This window comes from Helianthus annuus, chromosome 9 (assembly GCF_002127325.2).
Source record: "Helianthus annuus cultivar XRQ/B chromosome 9, HanXRQr2.0-SUNRISE, whole genome shotgun sequence".
Lineage (NCBI taxonomy): Eukaryota > Viridiplantae > Streptophyta > Magnoliopsida > Asterales > Asteraceae > Helianthus > Helianthus annuus.
This window is the reverse complement of record NC_035441.2, coordinates 188,419,335-188,432,892: the sequence shown is the minus strand read 5'-3', so window position 1 is coordinate 188,432,892 and position 13,558 is coordinate 188,419,335. Positions and strand designations below refer to the sequence as shown.

The 13,558-nt window shown below is 37.7% G+C and overlaps 1 long non-coding RNA gene across 1 annotated transcript; it reads right to left on the bottom strand.

Annotated features, from left to right (window-relative positions):
- Window positions 1-793: 793 nt before the first annotated feature.
- LOC110875147 lies at window positions 794-2,678 on the bottom strand. Its single transcript, XR_002556552.2, has 2 exons — window positions 2,451-2,678; window positions 794-1,071 (listed from the first exon to the last, which is right to left on the bottom strand). It is a non-coding gene; the product is annotated as an uncharacterized LOC110875147 (long non-coding RNA).
- Window positions 2,679-13,558: the final 10,880 nt, after the last annotated feature.

Genomic DNA, 13,558 nt, shown 5'->3' with positions numbered 1-13,558 from the left:
CACCCCTATACGTGATGTAGCGGGGATTTGGTTCAGTTTGTTATGTCATCGGCGTAGTATTGGTTTGTTTTACATTGATCGAGAACCATAAAAATGAATATCGGAACAGGTTACAATAATATTGATACCGATACAAGTGTTGGTATCAAATCGGTTAGTCACGGTACTAAGACCAGCAATCGTTATAACTTATGGGACCAAAAATATAGTAAAGTTTGAATACAATTCTGTTTTCAACAAAATTTATATCGGGACATGAAGAAAAAAATTACGTATTTGGTTTTTCTTAAAAAAGTTAATGAGCATGGGTTATTAGAGGAAATTTAAATTAAATCGGGAGATGAAGAAAAAAATTACGTATTTGGTTTTTCTTAAAAAAAGTTAATGAGCATGGGTTATTAGAGGAAATTTAAATTAAATGAAAAATGAATTTGTTAAAAATGGATATTATGTAAAATATGATAGTTGAAATTAAAATTTAAAAAATATTTTCACTATAGTCCATCGTTTTTAATACATATACAATAATGGGTATGTTTGGCAAAACTAGCTAGAAGCTGGTGGCTGGAAGCTGGTAGCTGTTAGCTGAAAGCTGGAAGCTGGTAGCTGTAGCTAGTAGCTGGAAGCTGTAAGCTGGTTAGATATTTAGGTGTTTGGCAGAGTAGTTGTAGCTTTTAATAAAAGGTATAAAATGACCAAAATGGGCATAACTAAAAAAACATAATACTAAACGTAATCTCTCTCTCTCTCTCTCACACACACACACACATATATATAATAGTTATTTCTCAAATGAATAAAACATGGTCATTTTCAATTAAATAAAACATAGTTTTTTTGACAGGTAAATAAAACATAGTTATTAACAAAAAGTCATAACATAATATAATACTATTAAATCATTAATGTCGTCCATTCCATATCAAAGTAACAATTTCGTTGCGAACATGTTTCATCTCATTCGACGTTCCTTCAAATACACCGCTAGTGCTTGTGTCATGGTTACGAACATCATGCAGTTTCGTTGCGAACATGTTTCATCTCTTCTCCCTTTCTCTTTTTAGAATCCATCTAGCAACCATGCATACATACACATGTACACAATTGCAAAATTAGAATTATGTCACAAAAAACTGCATTTTTTAACAGCATAATAAAATCCAGGCAATTCTGGGTTAACGGAGGTGGACTGTAATTGTTACAAAAGTGAAAGTACAGATACTGTTTTGGCAATTTTTAAACTAATGGACTATAATGGTTGTTTTCAACCAACCACGGGGACGGAAAACGTAATTAACTCTCATATTATATCTTAACATACAATTGACTATGTTTTCCTTACAGGTTGCAATGTGCAATTTTCCTACTATCAAAGATGTAGCTGATGTGGCAATAGCAGCAATGTTGTCTGGCATTCAGGTATGCATTTTTTAAATTATAACTTTGATGTTTTCTTTTGTTCTAGATTATGTTCAACTGACACTATAAAAAATGTGAATTTGTGACACAAAGTGGATAATGTTTTTGGTAGGTGTCAAGAGTTGAGCTGTTAGATGAGGTTCAAGTGAAAGCTATCAACCTTGCCAATGAAAAAGAATTGCCTGAATTTCTAACTTTAATGTTTGAATTAATTGGCACCAGTAATTTATTCTTGTTTGCATTACGGGTGTAAATGAGCTGTGCCGAGCCCGAGCTTGACCAGGCTCAGGCTCGAGCTCGATTAACTTATTCGAGCTCGGGCTCGATTAACTTGTGAGAGCTCGGGCTCGAGCTCGGCTCGATTCAAGCTTTGTTTTCTCAAGCTCGACCACATTTTCTAACAAAAATAAAATTATTACTACCGTAATCATATAAATCTTAGAATTAAGTGGTTGTATGACTCAACAATAGGGGTGCAAACGAGTCGTGCCGAGCCCGAGCTCGATTAACTTATGAGAGCTCAGCTCGATTCGAGCTTTGTTTTCTCAAGCTCGACCACATTTTCTAAGAAAAATCAAATTATTACTACGGTAATCATATAAATTAGTCATTAGCGCATCAGATAAGTCATCCTAAACATGTTTGCACCCCTGTATACACCTAATGATTCTATCCAGTTTCAGAACACAAGTCATTGAATGTTTAAAACAAGATCATGCCTTTTAGATTTTAATTTTTAAAAGTTAATTTAATTTTTTTTATATTGGAATATCCCCTCCTGTAACTATCAGTTAAAGCCCCCTAACTTTGCAAATATGATAATCGATAAAACCCCACCGATTAAACAAATACTCAAAGAGGGTGAATTGTGATATACCCTAATCATACCATTTGTTCTTCGATCACATGAAGAAAAACTAAAATCCAGAATCTGACGATTACACAACATGCTTTTGTTGACTCATTCACGTTCCAGTTTGAAATTGTAACAAAAGATGATAATCAATTCAATTAAATAAGAACATGCATACCTGGCTTTTGCTTGCGATCGATCCTTTCTTCAATTTGGGATGATGAGGGTTGTAGGTTATTTAAGTAATTTAAACCTTAAAAGCTTGTAGGTTTTTTAAACGCTACTTTAATCAGCGTTTCAAAAAAGAGCTTTTCAAGTAATCTAAAAGCCTGAAGCTTGTTTCAACCAAACAAGGCTTTTATTGGGCCTGAAGCTTTTTCTTTAAAGCCTGAAGCTTGAAGCTCCTAAAAGCTCCTAAAAGCTTGTTGCCAAACATACCCAATGTGGTGTCATTCGCTTTAACAGAATGCAAAATAGTAGTAATAAAAATATGAATATTAGCAATAAAAATATGAATATTAGCAATAAAAATAATATAATTATACTGATCATGAAGTGTAGTAGTAATAAAAATATGAATATTAGCAATAAAAGTAACATAGTTATACAGTATAATGAAGTGAAGTAATACCAAAACTTTACAATCAGATTTCAAAGTCTGCCGTAATTATATACGTACAAGATAGTATTTCTGTGGTCCAACTGGACATACCAAGGTTAGGCGTAGATCTAATTTGAAAAAAAAAAATCTAAAGAAAAAGACATTCCTCTAGATATCCAACTCGCATTCTATCACTTTAAATAACCTGAAATCTTTATCATTCACTTGTTAAGTTTATATTTTTTTCCCTAATTGTTGATCAATGGATCACGCAAATTAGAGATGTTCAAAGTTTGGTTTTGACGGTTTTTAGATCAAAATGTGAGTCAAACCATTAGTAAACGGTTGTTGATTATCGAAAACTAAAATTAAACCGTTATCAATAATTTGGTTCTGGTTTAATTTAACGATTTGGGTTATATTGGTCTTTTATTATACACATATAATATAAATGATAAATATGTTGTCGAAAAATAAATAAAACACAGTCCAAAAACAAAACTTAAAAATGCATAAAATGAGATGCAGAGGAAAAAGTTGGGAGTTATCCAAATAATCCCTTGTTTAACATTGACATCTTCTATTTTCATTTTATAACCTCATTATCGAATTGTGAACATCTCTAACGCAAATACATTCTTCTATAACTCGGAGACTAAACATACACACGCCAAAGGATACATGCGCAATGGGACGAGTAACATCTTTTTAAATTTAAAAAAAATGACAATACTACACTCATATTAAAGAGAATAAAATGTCCGTTTTTATGGTGTATTTTTTAAATATTAATGTATGAAAAAATTATGGCCGCTTAAATATCGTGCGAGTAGTTGGTTTAAAAGTCACTAACATGTTTTAAATAATTGTACTATATGTTTTAAAAGTTGTAATACTTAGGTGCTGTATGTTTTTGCAGACATAAATTGTCTGCAAGCTGATTTCATCTGTTTTTATGTCTGCAACTGAAGATGTGGTCTGAAAATCTGCAAGCTGAAAATATAAGACTGTTTGTTTTTATAAGTTGATACCGGTCTGAAGTGCATCAAACAATGACGAAACATTCACATTCCCCTTCGATCCAGCGGAGGAGAAGAGGGAGGTCGGAGAAGGAGTTGGTCACCGGAGGAGGAGGGAGGTCGCCGGAGAAGAAGGTAGGTCGCCGGAGGAGGAGGGACGTCGGAGAAGAGGTAGGTCGCCGGAGGAGGTAGGTCGCCGGAGGAGAAGAGGGAGGTCGGAGAAGGAGGAGGAGCAGCGGTGAGAGGGGCTGATGTTTGATGGAGGAGAAGAGAGAGGTGTGAAGATGTTTTAAGAAGGGAGTCCATAGCTTATTTTTTAAGATGAAAAAAGATCAGTTCAGATCTGTTTAAAAAAATAAAACAAACAGTCTTCAAGGGTAACGTCTGCGCGCCTGCAGACATCAGCCCCTTTGAAGATGTTTGAAGAAAAAACAAACACCCCCTTAAACTTTTAAAATTATGTAAAATTACTTTTTTGTCCTTCTTATATGTATTATAATATAGTATAAATATACATACATATATACACACAAATTTACATTTCTATGTATTTTTAGGTGAGAGTGATCGCCACCTCTAAAGATCACAATGAATAAAATACCTTATGCACTCACGAGGCCTTAACCATAACTTTTCCAACCAGTTTGTCACAATAAAAGTTTTGTGTCAGCTACTTCACGTATGACAATTTGAAAGGGTCAAGCTACGAGATAAAGTTAACGCTGTATACACCTATTAACAAAATTTAGGATGTTTATCTCCAAGTACTTCTCTGAATAAAAAAGAACATTTGACTAAATTAGGGAATAAAATCTCAATTCATAAAACAAGAAATGAAGTAATGAATAATGTTAAATCAAATGTAGATCAGTTAACTTATATATTTACTGGACATATTCGAGTTTTCTTTTCATAAATGGTGTTTTCACATAATCAATTTCGTATTTGGTATAAATTCCAGAACTTTTTCACGTTTGGTGTTTATGAGGTTTTGAATCCCAAATTGTTAGTTTTTTAAAAAAAAAACATACTAGATTTGCTGATGCTCCAATGATTGAGAACACAAATTGTGATCTCAAACCATGGGTTAGTGGAAAATTCATACAAACCATGGTCTTAAACCACAAATTTGCACCAATCCCACAAAAGAAACCGTGGTTCAAGAATCTAGTTTGTGCGGGATTGGTGTAAATCCGTGGTTTGAGAGCACAATGATGTTGGTGCCAAATGTTAGAACTTATGGCGAAGCTAGAATGTTTGCAAGAAACCACATAAACACCAAACTTGAAAAGATTTAAAACTACCAAAAAAGAAATCAACTCTTGGAAACACCACTCATGAAACAAATTCAAAATATTCCGTTTATAAACACATGTGTTTGTTAACATGGAGACCAATGACTAGGTTAGTTGGAGATGGAAGTTGGTAGTCACGTAAAATGCGCTCACACTTGGAATAAATAACATTAACTATTGTTACATAGCCTTACCTTAGGATATGAGTTATCACGCACATTAAAGCCGGAAAATAAAGGTTGAGTTTTGAAAATATAACTTCAAACAACTTGAGTCTAATTCAAGTAGTCTTAACTTACAAGTAGGGATGTTCACGAGTCGAATCGAACCGATCGGACCTTTGCTCGTGCTCGGTTCTTTTACAAACAAAACCGAATTGATCTGAGCGTTTTTTTCAACCGAGCCAAAGTCGAACGAGCGCATTTCGATCCGAGTATTTTTCGAATGACTGTCAAGCGAGTATCGAGCGTCGCATAACAAATAGAAAAGTGACGATGAGGTTGTTAGTTTTTAGAGTAAAGTGCAGTTTTCATCCCTAAGGTTTCGTCCAATTAGAACACAGGTATAAATTTACTAAGTAACAAGGAATAGAAAAAACACTCAACTGGTTCTACTGAGATCATCTAAGCAGAAAGATGAATCGTCGACCAGTTGAAGCAGACCTTTGATCTATGAGAATTTTAAAATCGAATGAACTGATTGAAGCAACCTTAAGGAGTTGGCGTCTTGGCGACAGAGAATTCGAATTATAATGGTTGATGCGGGGTTGTAACTAGGATTATATACTTCTAAATTGAATGGCGGGTTGACACTTGAGTATCGATCTACACTTCACATTTCGGTGTTTTGACATTTTGACTCAATTACTCAGGATTATTGGGCAATGGACTATTGATATTGACCTTCATTCTATAATTAAATGAGCTCTAGTTAGATCTTAGACCAAACATTATTAATGTGTGTCTCTACTTATTTTATTAATATAGAGTATATACATATATGTATATATATTAAAAATTATTCGAGCCAACCGAGTCAAACCGAACTGAGCAGATCTTTGCTCATGCTCGGTTCGTTTCAAACCGAAGCGATCCGAACCGAGCACCTTTTTCAGTCGAGTTGAATCGAACGAGTAAATTCCGAACATTTTTCGATCGAACATCGAACGAGTCTCAAGCAATTTGAACAATCCTACTTACAAGTTGTTTTAACTTAAACAAATGAAGATTTAAACTGGTATCCGCTTGTTTACATGTCAATAGTAAAAACTCGACATTTTTAAGTTTGCGAAAAAGCTTGGGAAACCCTTTATTCGATTTCGGATACGGAGACACGTTTTTAAATACTTCAAATTCTTCTGGCAGATGCAAATGAGTTTTAAAGATTTCTATTTTTTTTATTTAAATATTTTCATTAAAACAGACACGAATAAAGACTAATAGCAGGTAGACGGGCAATAAGCTGCGCCGCTACACTCCTTCTGAATAGCAAACTCTACCCTATTAAACACAAAATTCTGCCCCTTAACATGCGTGGTGTTACTGCTTACCACCTGCTGAACCCGCTTAAGGAACCGCACCGCGTTAGGGGCGAGAGCGCCAAAGGTATCGAAAACGAACGAGACGAACACGTGCTGATTCTCAATGCAAGCTTTTTCGTGCTTAGCTACTTTGACTGCCTCCGCCTTGTTTATCGTCTGGCCCACCACAAACCCATTGTCCCTTAGCCCAACGAGGGGGGACACACCTGTCAAATTGACGCGCACGTGTTTCCCCCCTTCCCATCGAAAAACAAGAATGTCAGCGGCACGTAGGATAAATCTCCCTTCGAATGGATCGGTCAAAAGGTTTAACGGGACTTCCTTTTTTATCGAGATCCTTGTCCGCTTAAGAACATTCCTGCCAGGACTTCTATTAAGAAATGGTTATTATAAAAATATGAAGCTATTATCAATGCCGTCCGTCGTGACTTTTCTTTTTCTCTATATATATTGTAGAATAACGTGTGCGCATGACTTGTGCACCCTATATTTAACCATAAGATATGAACATACTTGTTGGAATGAATGAATTAATAACTTCTAATATAATAATGCGACGTTGTTACTTGTTGGAATGAATGATAACTTTTTAAAATAATAATGCAAATAAAATATTAAATATTCATATATTATTGGAACTTATTATACCAAAAAATATTCACATACATCTAACATTGAAGAAACGGTGTTAACCAGGAGGTTAGTCTACGGGTTAAGTCTCGTTAGATAGGGTTAATCCCTTCTTTCTTTGATCGATGGCTGGATTGTCTCTAATCTGTCACATGCACAGTGAAACACACCGTGACTCGCAACAAGAAGAATGAGTGGGGGTTGCTCCTTGTTACCACCCTCCAGCGTGAGAATAAGTATTTGTTTTGGAAGCAAGATAAACGTTTAAGTAGTAAGTGTGAGTGAACAGATTAGCATTATCTCAAACCTGGTTTGAAATTGGTATTTATAGCCGAAGAGTGAAGAAGAGGAGCCAATGGACCGCTTGATTGGCCTTGGGCCTGACTGACAACTTGCAGCTTTCCATAGGCCCAGCTGGAGCGTAGGCTGCAGAAGTGTCAGGCGCACGGTGGAGGTGTCGGCACGCGTCCTGCTGTATCAGTCGCACGAAGGAACAACCGTCACATGGCTTACTGGGGTTGTCAGTCTGTTCATCAGCTTTATGCAAGTGGACTGAGTAGCCGCGTATTGGGCGGTCAGCTGACCGCTATTATCAGTGTCAAGGAATGTCGTTCACTGGTTGGCCACAGAAGTCAAAGTGATAGTTCCACTTGCATTATTATAAGATGTTTCCCTTGCGCGTGTGCCCTGCGGGCTTGCGCAAGCTCGTAACATGTGTTGGGTAAGTCGCACATGTGTAGAACAACAAATCTACTCATTACTCTGCACTTCCTTCGTGGTCCCTACGCGGTGTTGTAGGCTCAGAAGGTTGCATCATCCGATGTCATCCCCGCGCGGGTTTGTACATGGTGATGTGCGAAATGTAGTAACACGACAGTTGTAAAAGATGTGGATTCAGATGATAGTAACAACTATCATCTTTAGTAGCAATCACCGCATTCTGTGCGTGCTGCCTTAAACGGTCATTTTCATACACGAGGTGAGAATCTCATCTTTGTCCGAGTGGGAAATCAAACCGGGTTCGCGCTTGCCCGCACGAACTGAGGCATGTTCTTTGTCGAGTGGGACAGTAAGCCACGTGATGGTCACTTACGCCCAAGCCTGTTGCAAGATCTGGGACCATACCCCTTCAAACATCTAAAGATTCTCATATTCATATACATCTAACGTATAGGATTCTCTAAGACTAATGAACGTGTAATACCTTAATTATTTATTGGTATACAAACATGATAAGAAATATATACAAGTCGTCGTCGTCGCCATCATCATCATCATTATTATCATCATCATCATCATTATTGGTGGTGGTAGTGGTCGTCGTCGTCGTGGTAGTGGTAGTGGTCACCGTGGTCGTCGTCGTAGTATGTTGCCTGATACTTCTGGATCAGGTATGTTGCCTCATTAAAAACCTTACTAAGAAAACTCATTGGGATAAAACTTAGTTAAAGGAAAAAGATTGCAACTTGAATAAATCTCCCCTTCATTATAATATGTATCCTTTAAGTAAAGTGTGTCCATCATCCTCAAAAGTTGCTCAAAACTTTTGTAGAATGATTTTTCGTTTGATTCCTTGAAGTGCAATCCTTTATATTGAGTAATGTTGTAAAATCTTCTTGTGAGACTTCTAGTGCTTCCTCTTGCGAACAAATACCATAAGATCCAAGACTATTTGTGTTACATTCTTTATATCTACAAGACTAACAGAACTAGCTTTCATGGGTTAGTAAAATATAGACACATATCATTCTTACCTTTAAGGTATCCACATATCTGCTTTACCATTCAAATGTCTCCTCATTGGACATGTGCTATATCATGTTGACAAATTCAAATAAAAAATATATATTATCATGCATAGCTAGAAAGTTAAGTTAATGTACAATTGCACTTTAGCCATGGTACTTTTGAAATGAGAATCTCCACTTTGGTAGGAGATGATAATAATCATTTATTATAAAAAGTGTCTGAACAACTTTTAACATATTATAAGGTCGAGCTCTCTACATACTAAAATGTCCCACCAACATCTTCTAGATGTAGTTTGATAGATGAATAAAAGTATGATTACAAATATACTCGAACTGCAAGTCGAGTAATAATTAGACTATGCTAGGGTCATTAAAAAATTCCCCTTCTAAAAGCTCGCCAGTTTCTCTTGATGATGCTCATACATCATCACTGTAAATTGCGATTATAGTGAACTTTTAAGAAAAAAACATTTGATAAAGATGGATAATATTATCAAAATTATATTGCTCTTTATCAGAATATCTCATGAGTTACAACACTCAACTTGACTATTTTAGTTCATACTATCTTTAACTTTATAAAGATACATTCTTGAGGACTTGAAATCAATGCTTCAGGCATTTGCAATCATATACATACTTCTTTCAACTTTGAAAAACAATGTATGTGCATTCACTCTTAAAGAGTCTATTTGTCACACCCCAACCGATGGCGGAATCATCGGGGCGCGGCACTGAGCGAAACAGATTGTTCAGAAGTTTCCACAACAACTATCATACAATTCAGTTATATAACACGTCCCATACCGTGTCCCAAATAATAACAAGTTATCATAGAAATCTACTAAACAATATGGGAACTGTTCCGACAACTCAAATTCTTAATTATTACAAACCGAAATTAAATATTGTTTTAAGACTTCTAGACGGCTAACTGTGGATCTTACTGACTACAGGTGCCAGTACAAGATCTACAGATAATTATGACCCTGGAGCAGGTATATGGACACTGTCCTAAGGTCACTGGCTCCTAGAAGCTTATTATTGCCTCGCTTCCCTAGCACGCTAGTAGCTTAAACACCTGTCACATACGTTAAAATACAAGTCAATACATATAATGTAAAGGTGAGTACACAAGTTTGATATAGCATATAGAGTTCGAATAGTTTACGCATAACCAAGCACGTACACAAGGGCAAACGATGCATGTAAATTATCAACATGGGACCATCGATACCAACGACTTCGAGTTGACTGTCCGAGACAGTTCGCGATACATGATTACCACTGTAATCCATGCAAGTAATTGTCCTTAGCAACCCCCGTGTGAACGGGTGCTGAGTCCAAACTATAGTACTACGTTGCTAAAGCAGGTAGATAGCACTCCACGTGTAAACATAATAAACAGCAATCATTTAGACAAGTAATACATGCAAGTAGGTTAGCGTTCAAATAGTTTGTGTTGTTTGTGAATTTGATAAATTACGTATGTAACACCCAAAAGTGCTGAAAGCAAAAAGGGATCGAGTATACTCACAGTGGTTGGTTGTGGATTGAGAGGAGCACTGAGAGTAGGTTAGCCTGAATAGTTCGATAACACAACGATGAGTAACGCGAAAAACGTAAACAATGTACTTGGATCGAGTAGGCTATTCGATCGGACAGCAGTTCGATCGAGTGGGCTGTTCGATTGGTTTGAAAGTCCGTTCGAACATCCATTCGATCGGCTGGCTGGCTCGATCGGCTGGTTCCTTCAAGTGGATTGTTTCTTCCTTTGATGAGAAGGATGTGTTTGTGTATGATGGTTTGTACTACCTTTCAAGTTGGCCGATCGAACAGCTGCTCGATCGGTTAGCCCAACCGATCGGCTAGCACTTCATTGTTTTCAAATATGTCACTCGATCGGTTGGCATGTTCGATCGGGTGACATTCCAATGTTTCGAAAAGTCTAAGTGTTTTTGAAGTATAGTATCTCATGATTCGAGCAGTAATGATTACAATCGAGTGGCGTAGTCGATCGAACAGTACCTCGTCAATACTACACCTTGTGAGTTTGGGGAACTAAGTGCTAGTCGATCGGTTAGCCTAGTCGATCGGCTGGCATAGTCGTTCGGTTGGGCTGTTCGATCGAACAGCCTAGCCGTTCGGCCAGCTTCTCGATTCGGTTAACCTTTCACTTAACACTTGGTTATTCCCGTTAATTGTTGATGTTTTAGAGATATTTTGACTACGAGTTGAACCACAAAGCTGAAGTCCCTACTTAGTCTACTGACTCGAGCAGGAATCACCCAAGCTCGGCCAGAGGCGGTTTGGAACTTAAGTTTAACGTTCTACCCGAAATCGGTATATCTCCCGGTAGAACCCGAATCTTGAACCATGTGTTTGTTTAGATTGATTTGTAAATCGGTTCAAGTCTCGTTTTCACCTTTTTGAGCGTAAAAGAGTTGAAAGATAGATGAAAACCCATCTTCCAATCCTTTTCCACCGTGAAATGTTAAGATCTTTGGAAGATTTTAGGTTATTTATGTGGAAATCGGTTAGATCTAAGCTATTCATGGTGGAATGATGTCAAAACTTAGTGTTCTTGAAGAACACATGATGACATCACCCAAGAACACCTAGATCTTGGTGATTTCATGGATGAAATCCAAGTTTTGAAAGATAGAAAGATGGAGAATCGATTAATGAACAAAAACGTACAAGGATTGGAGTGAAATACTTACCGGTTTGAGAGAAATCTGAGATTTAGTGAGAAGAAGAGGCTGGTCGGTCAGAGCTTTTCCAAAAGTGGAAAGTTTGACAAGGACAGCCCTATTTATAGGCTTCCAAAAGAGGAAAGGGTCAGCTGATCGAACAGCATCCCTGATCGAGCAGCTGTCCGATCGAACAGCCTGTTCGATCGGCTAGCCTGTTCGATCAGGTTGCCCTGTTCGATCGGCTTGCCTGGTTTTTGAGTGTTTCGCGACGATTTTTGATATTTCGACTTAGAACGATGATTTGAGAATGATAGAATTCCTAATCAAATTACTTTTAGTCTCAACTACTATATCTAACATACGAGCATCCTTACAACCATTTCGGGTTCGATTTCCATTGAGTTTGATTCACCTTCGATTCTTGATTGATTTTGATTGATTCACCACACACTTTAACATAAAGTAAACATGCACAAGTAACACGTAAGGCACACACACACGTATAAAAAGTACTAAAATCCCCACACTTGAGTTCGATGATTGATTCGATTAGCTTGATTATTGATTGACTAGCTTTATTGCATTGTTACTTCCTATCATTCACAGTCGGTCGTTGATTCACAGTTCGATTATCGGTCGATTAGTTTGATTATACAACACTTACTCCAAATAATATGAAAATCAAAATGAAACTAAAATGAAATTAATCTTTATTAATATTTAATTCCAATAACAGTCAACCCTTGACTTTGACTTTGACTTTTGGAAAACACGGGGTGTTACAGTCTCCCCTCCTTTAGGGAATTTCGTCCCGAAATTAGGCCGAGAACCGTACATCGCCGCGTGATTTTACCAATTTGATGCTTCAGATCTATCTGAACAACTGCGGGTACTTGGCCTTCATGTCACTTTCGAGTTCCCAAGTGAACTCCGCGCCTCGTTTGCCTTCCCATCGTACCTTTACAATAGGAATGCGAGAGCGTCTGAGTTGCTTGGTCTGTCGGTCCATGATTTCGACAGGCCTTTCCACGAAGTGTAGCGTCTCATTGACCTGAAGATCGTCGAGTGGTATTATTGCGTCGTGGTCGGCTACGCATTTTCGAAGGTTTGAAATATGGAAAGTCGGGTGGACATTGCTGAGTTCCTCCGGTAATTCGAGTTTGTAGGCAACTTTACCGATCCTTTCCAGAATCTTAAAAGGTCCAACAAATCGAGGCGCAAGTTTCCCTCTTTTGCCGAATCGGACTACTCCCTTCCAAGGTGATACATTTAGGAGCACGTAGTCGCCAACTGCAAATTCGCGGGGCCTGCGTCGCTTATCGGCGTACATCTTTTGTCTGTCCCGGGCCTTTACCAAATTTTCCCTTATCTGGTGGATCTTGTCAGTCGTTTCTTGCAGAATCTCGGGCCCAGTCAATTGTGAATGACCGACCTCGTGCCATACAATAGGCGAGCGACATCTCCTACCATACAAGGCTTCGAAAGGTGCCATTTCGATGCTGGAGTGATAGCTATTATTGTACGAAAATTCGACCAACGGTAGGTGTTTGCTCCAACTACCACCAAAATCGATAACACACGCGCGGAGCATGTCTTCAATAGTACGTATCGTTCTTTCAGTCTGCCCGTCGGTTTGCGGGTGGAATGCGGTACTCAAATTCAGCGTCGTACCAAGAGCTGCTTGAAAAGTTTCCCACAATCTCGATGTAAACCGAGCATCGCGATCAGAAATGATGTCTCGAGGCGTACCATGA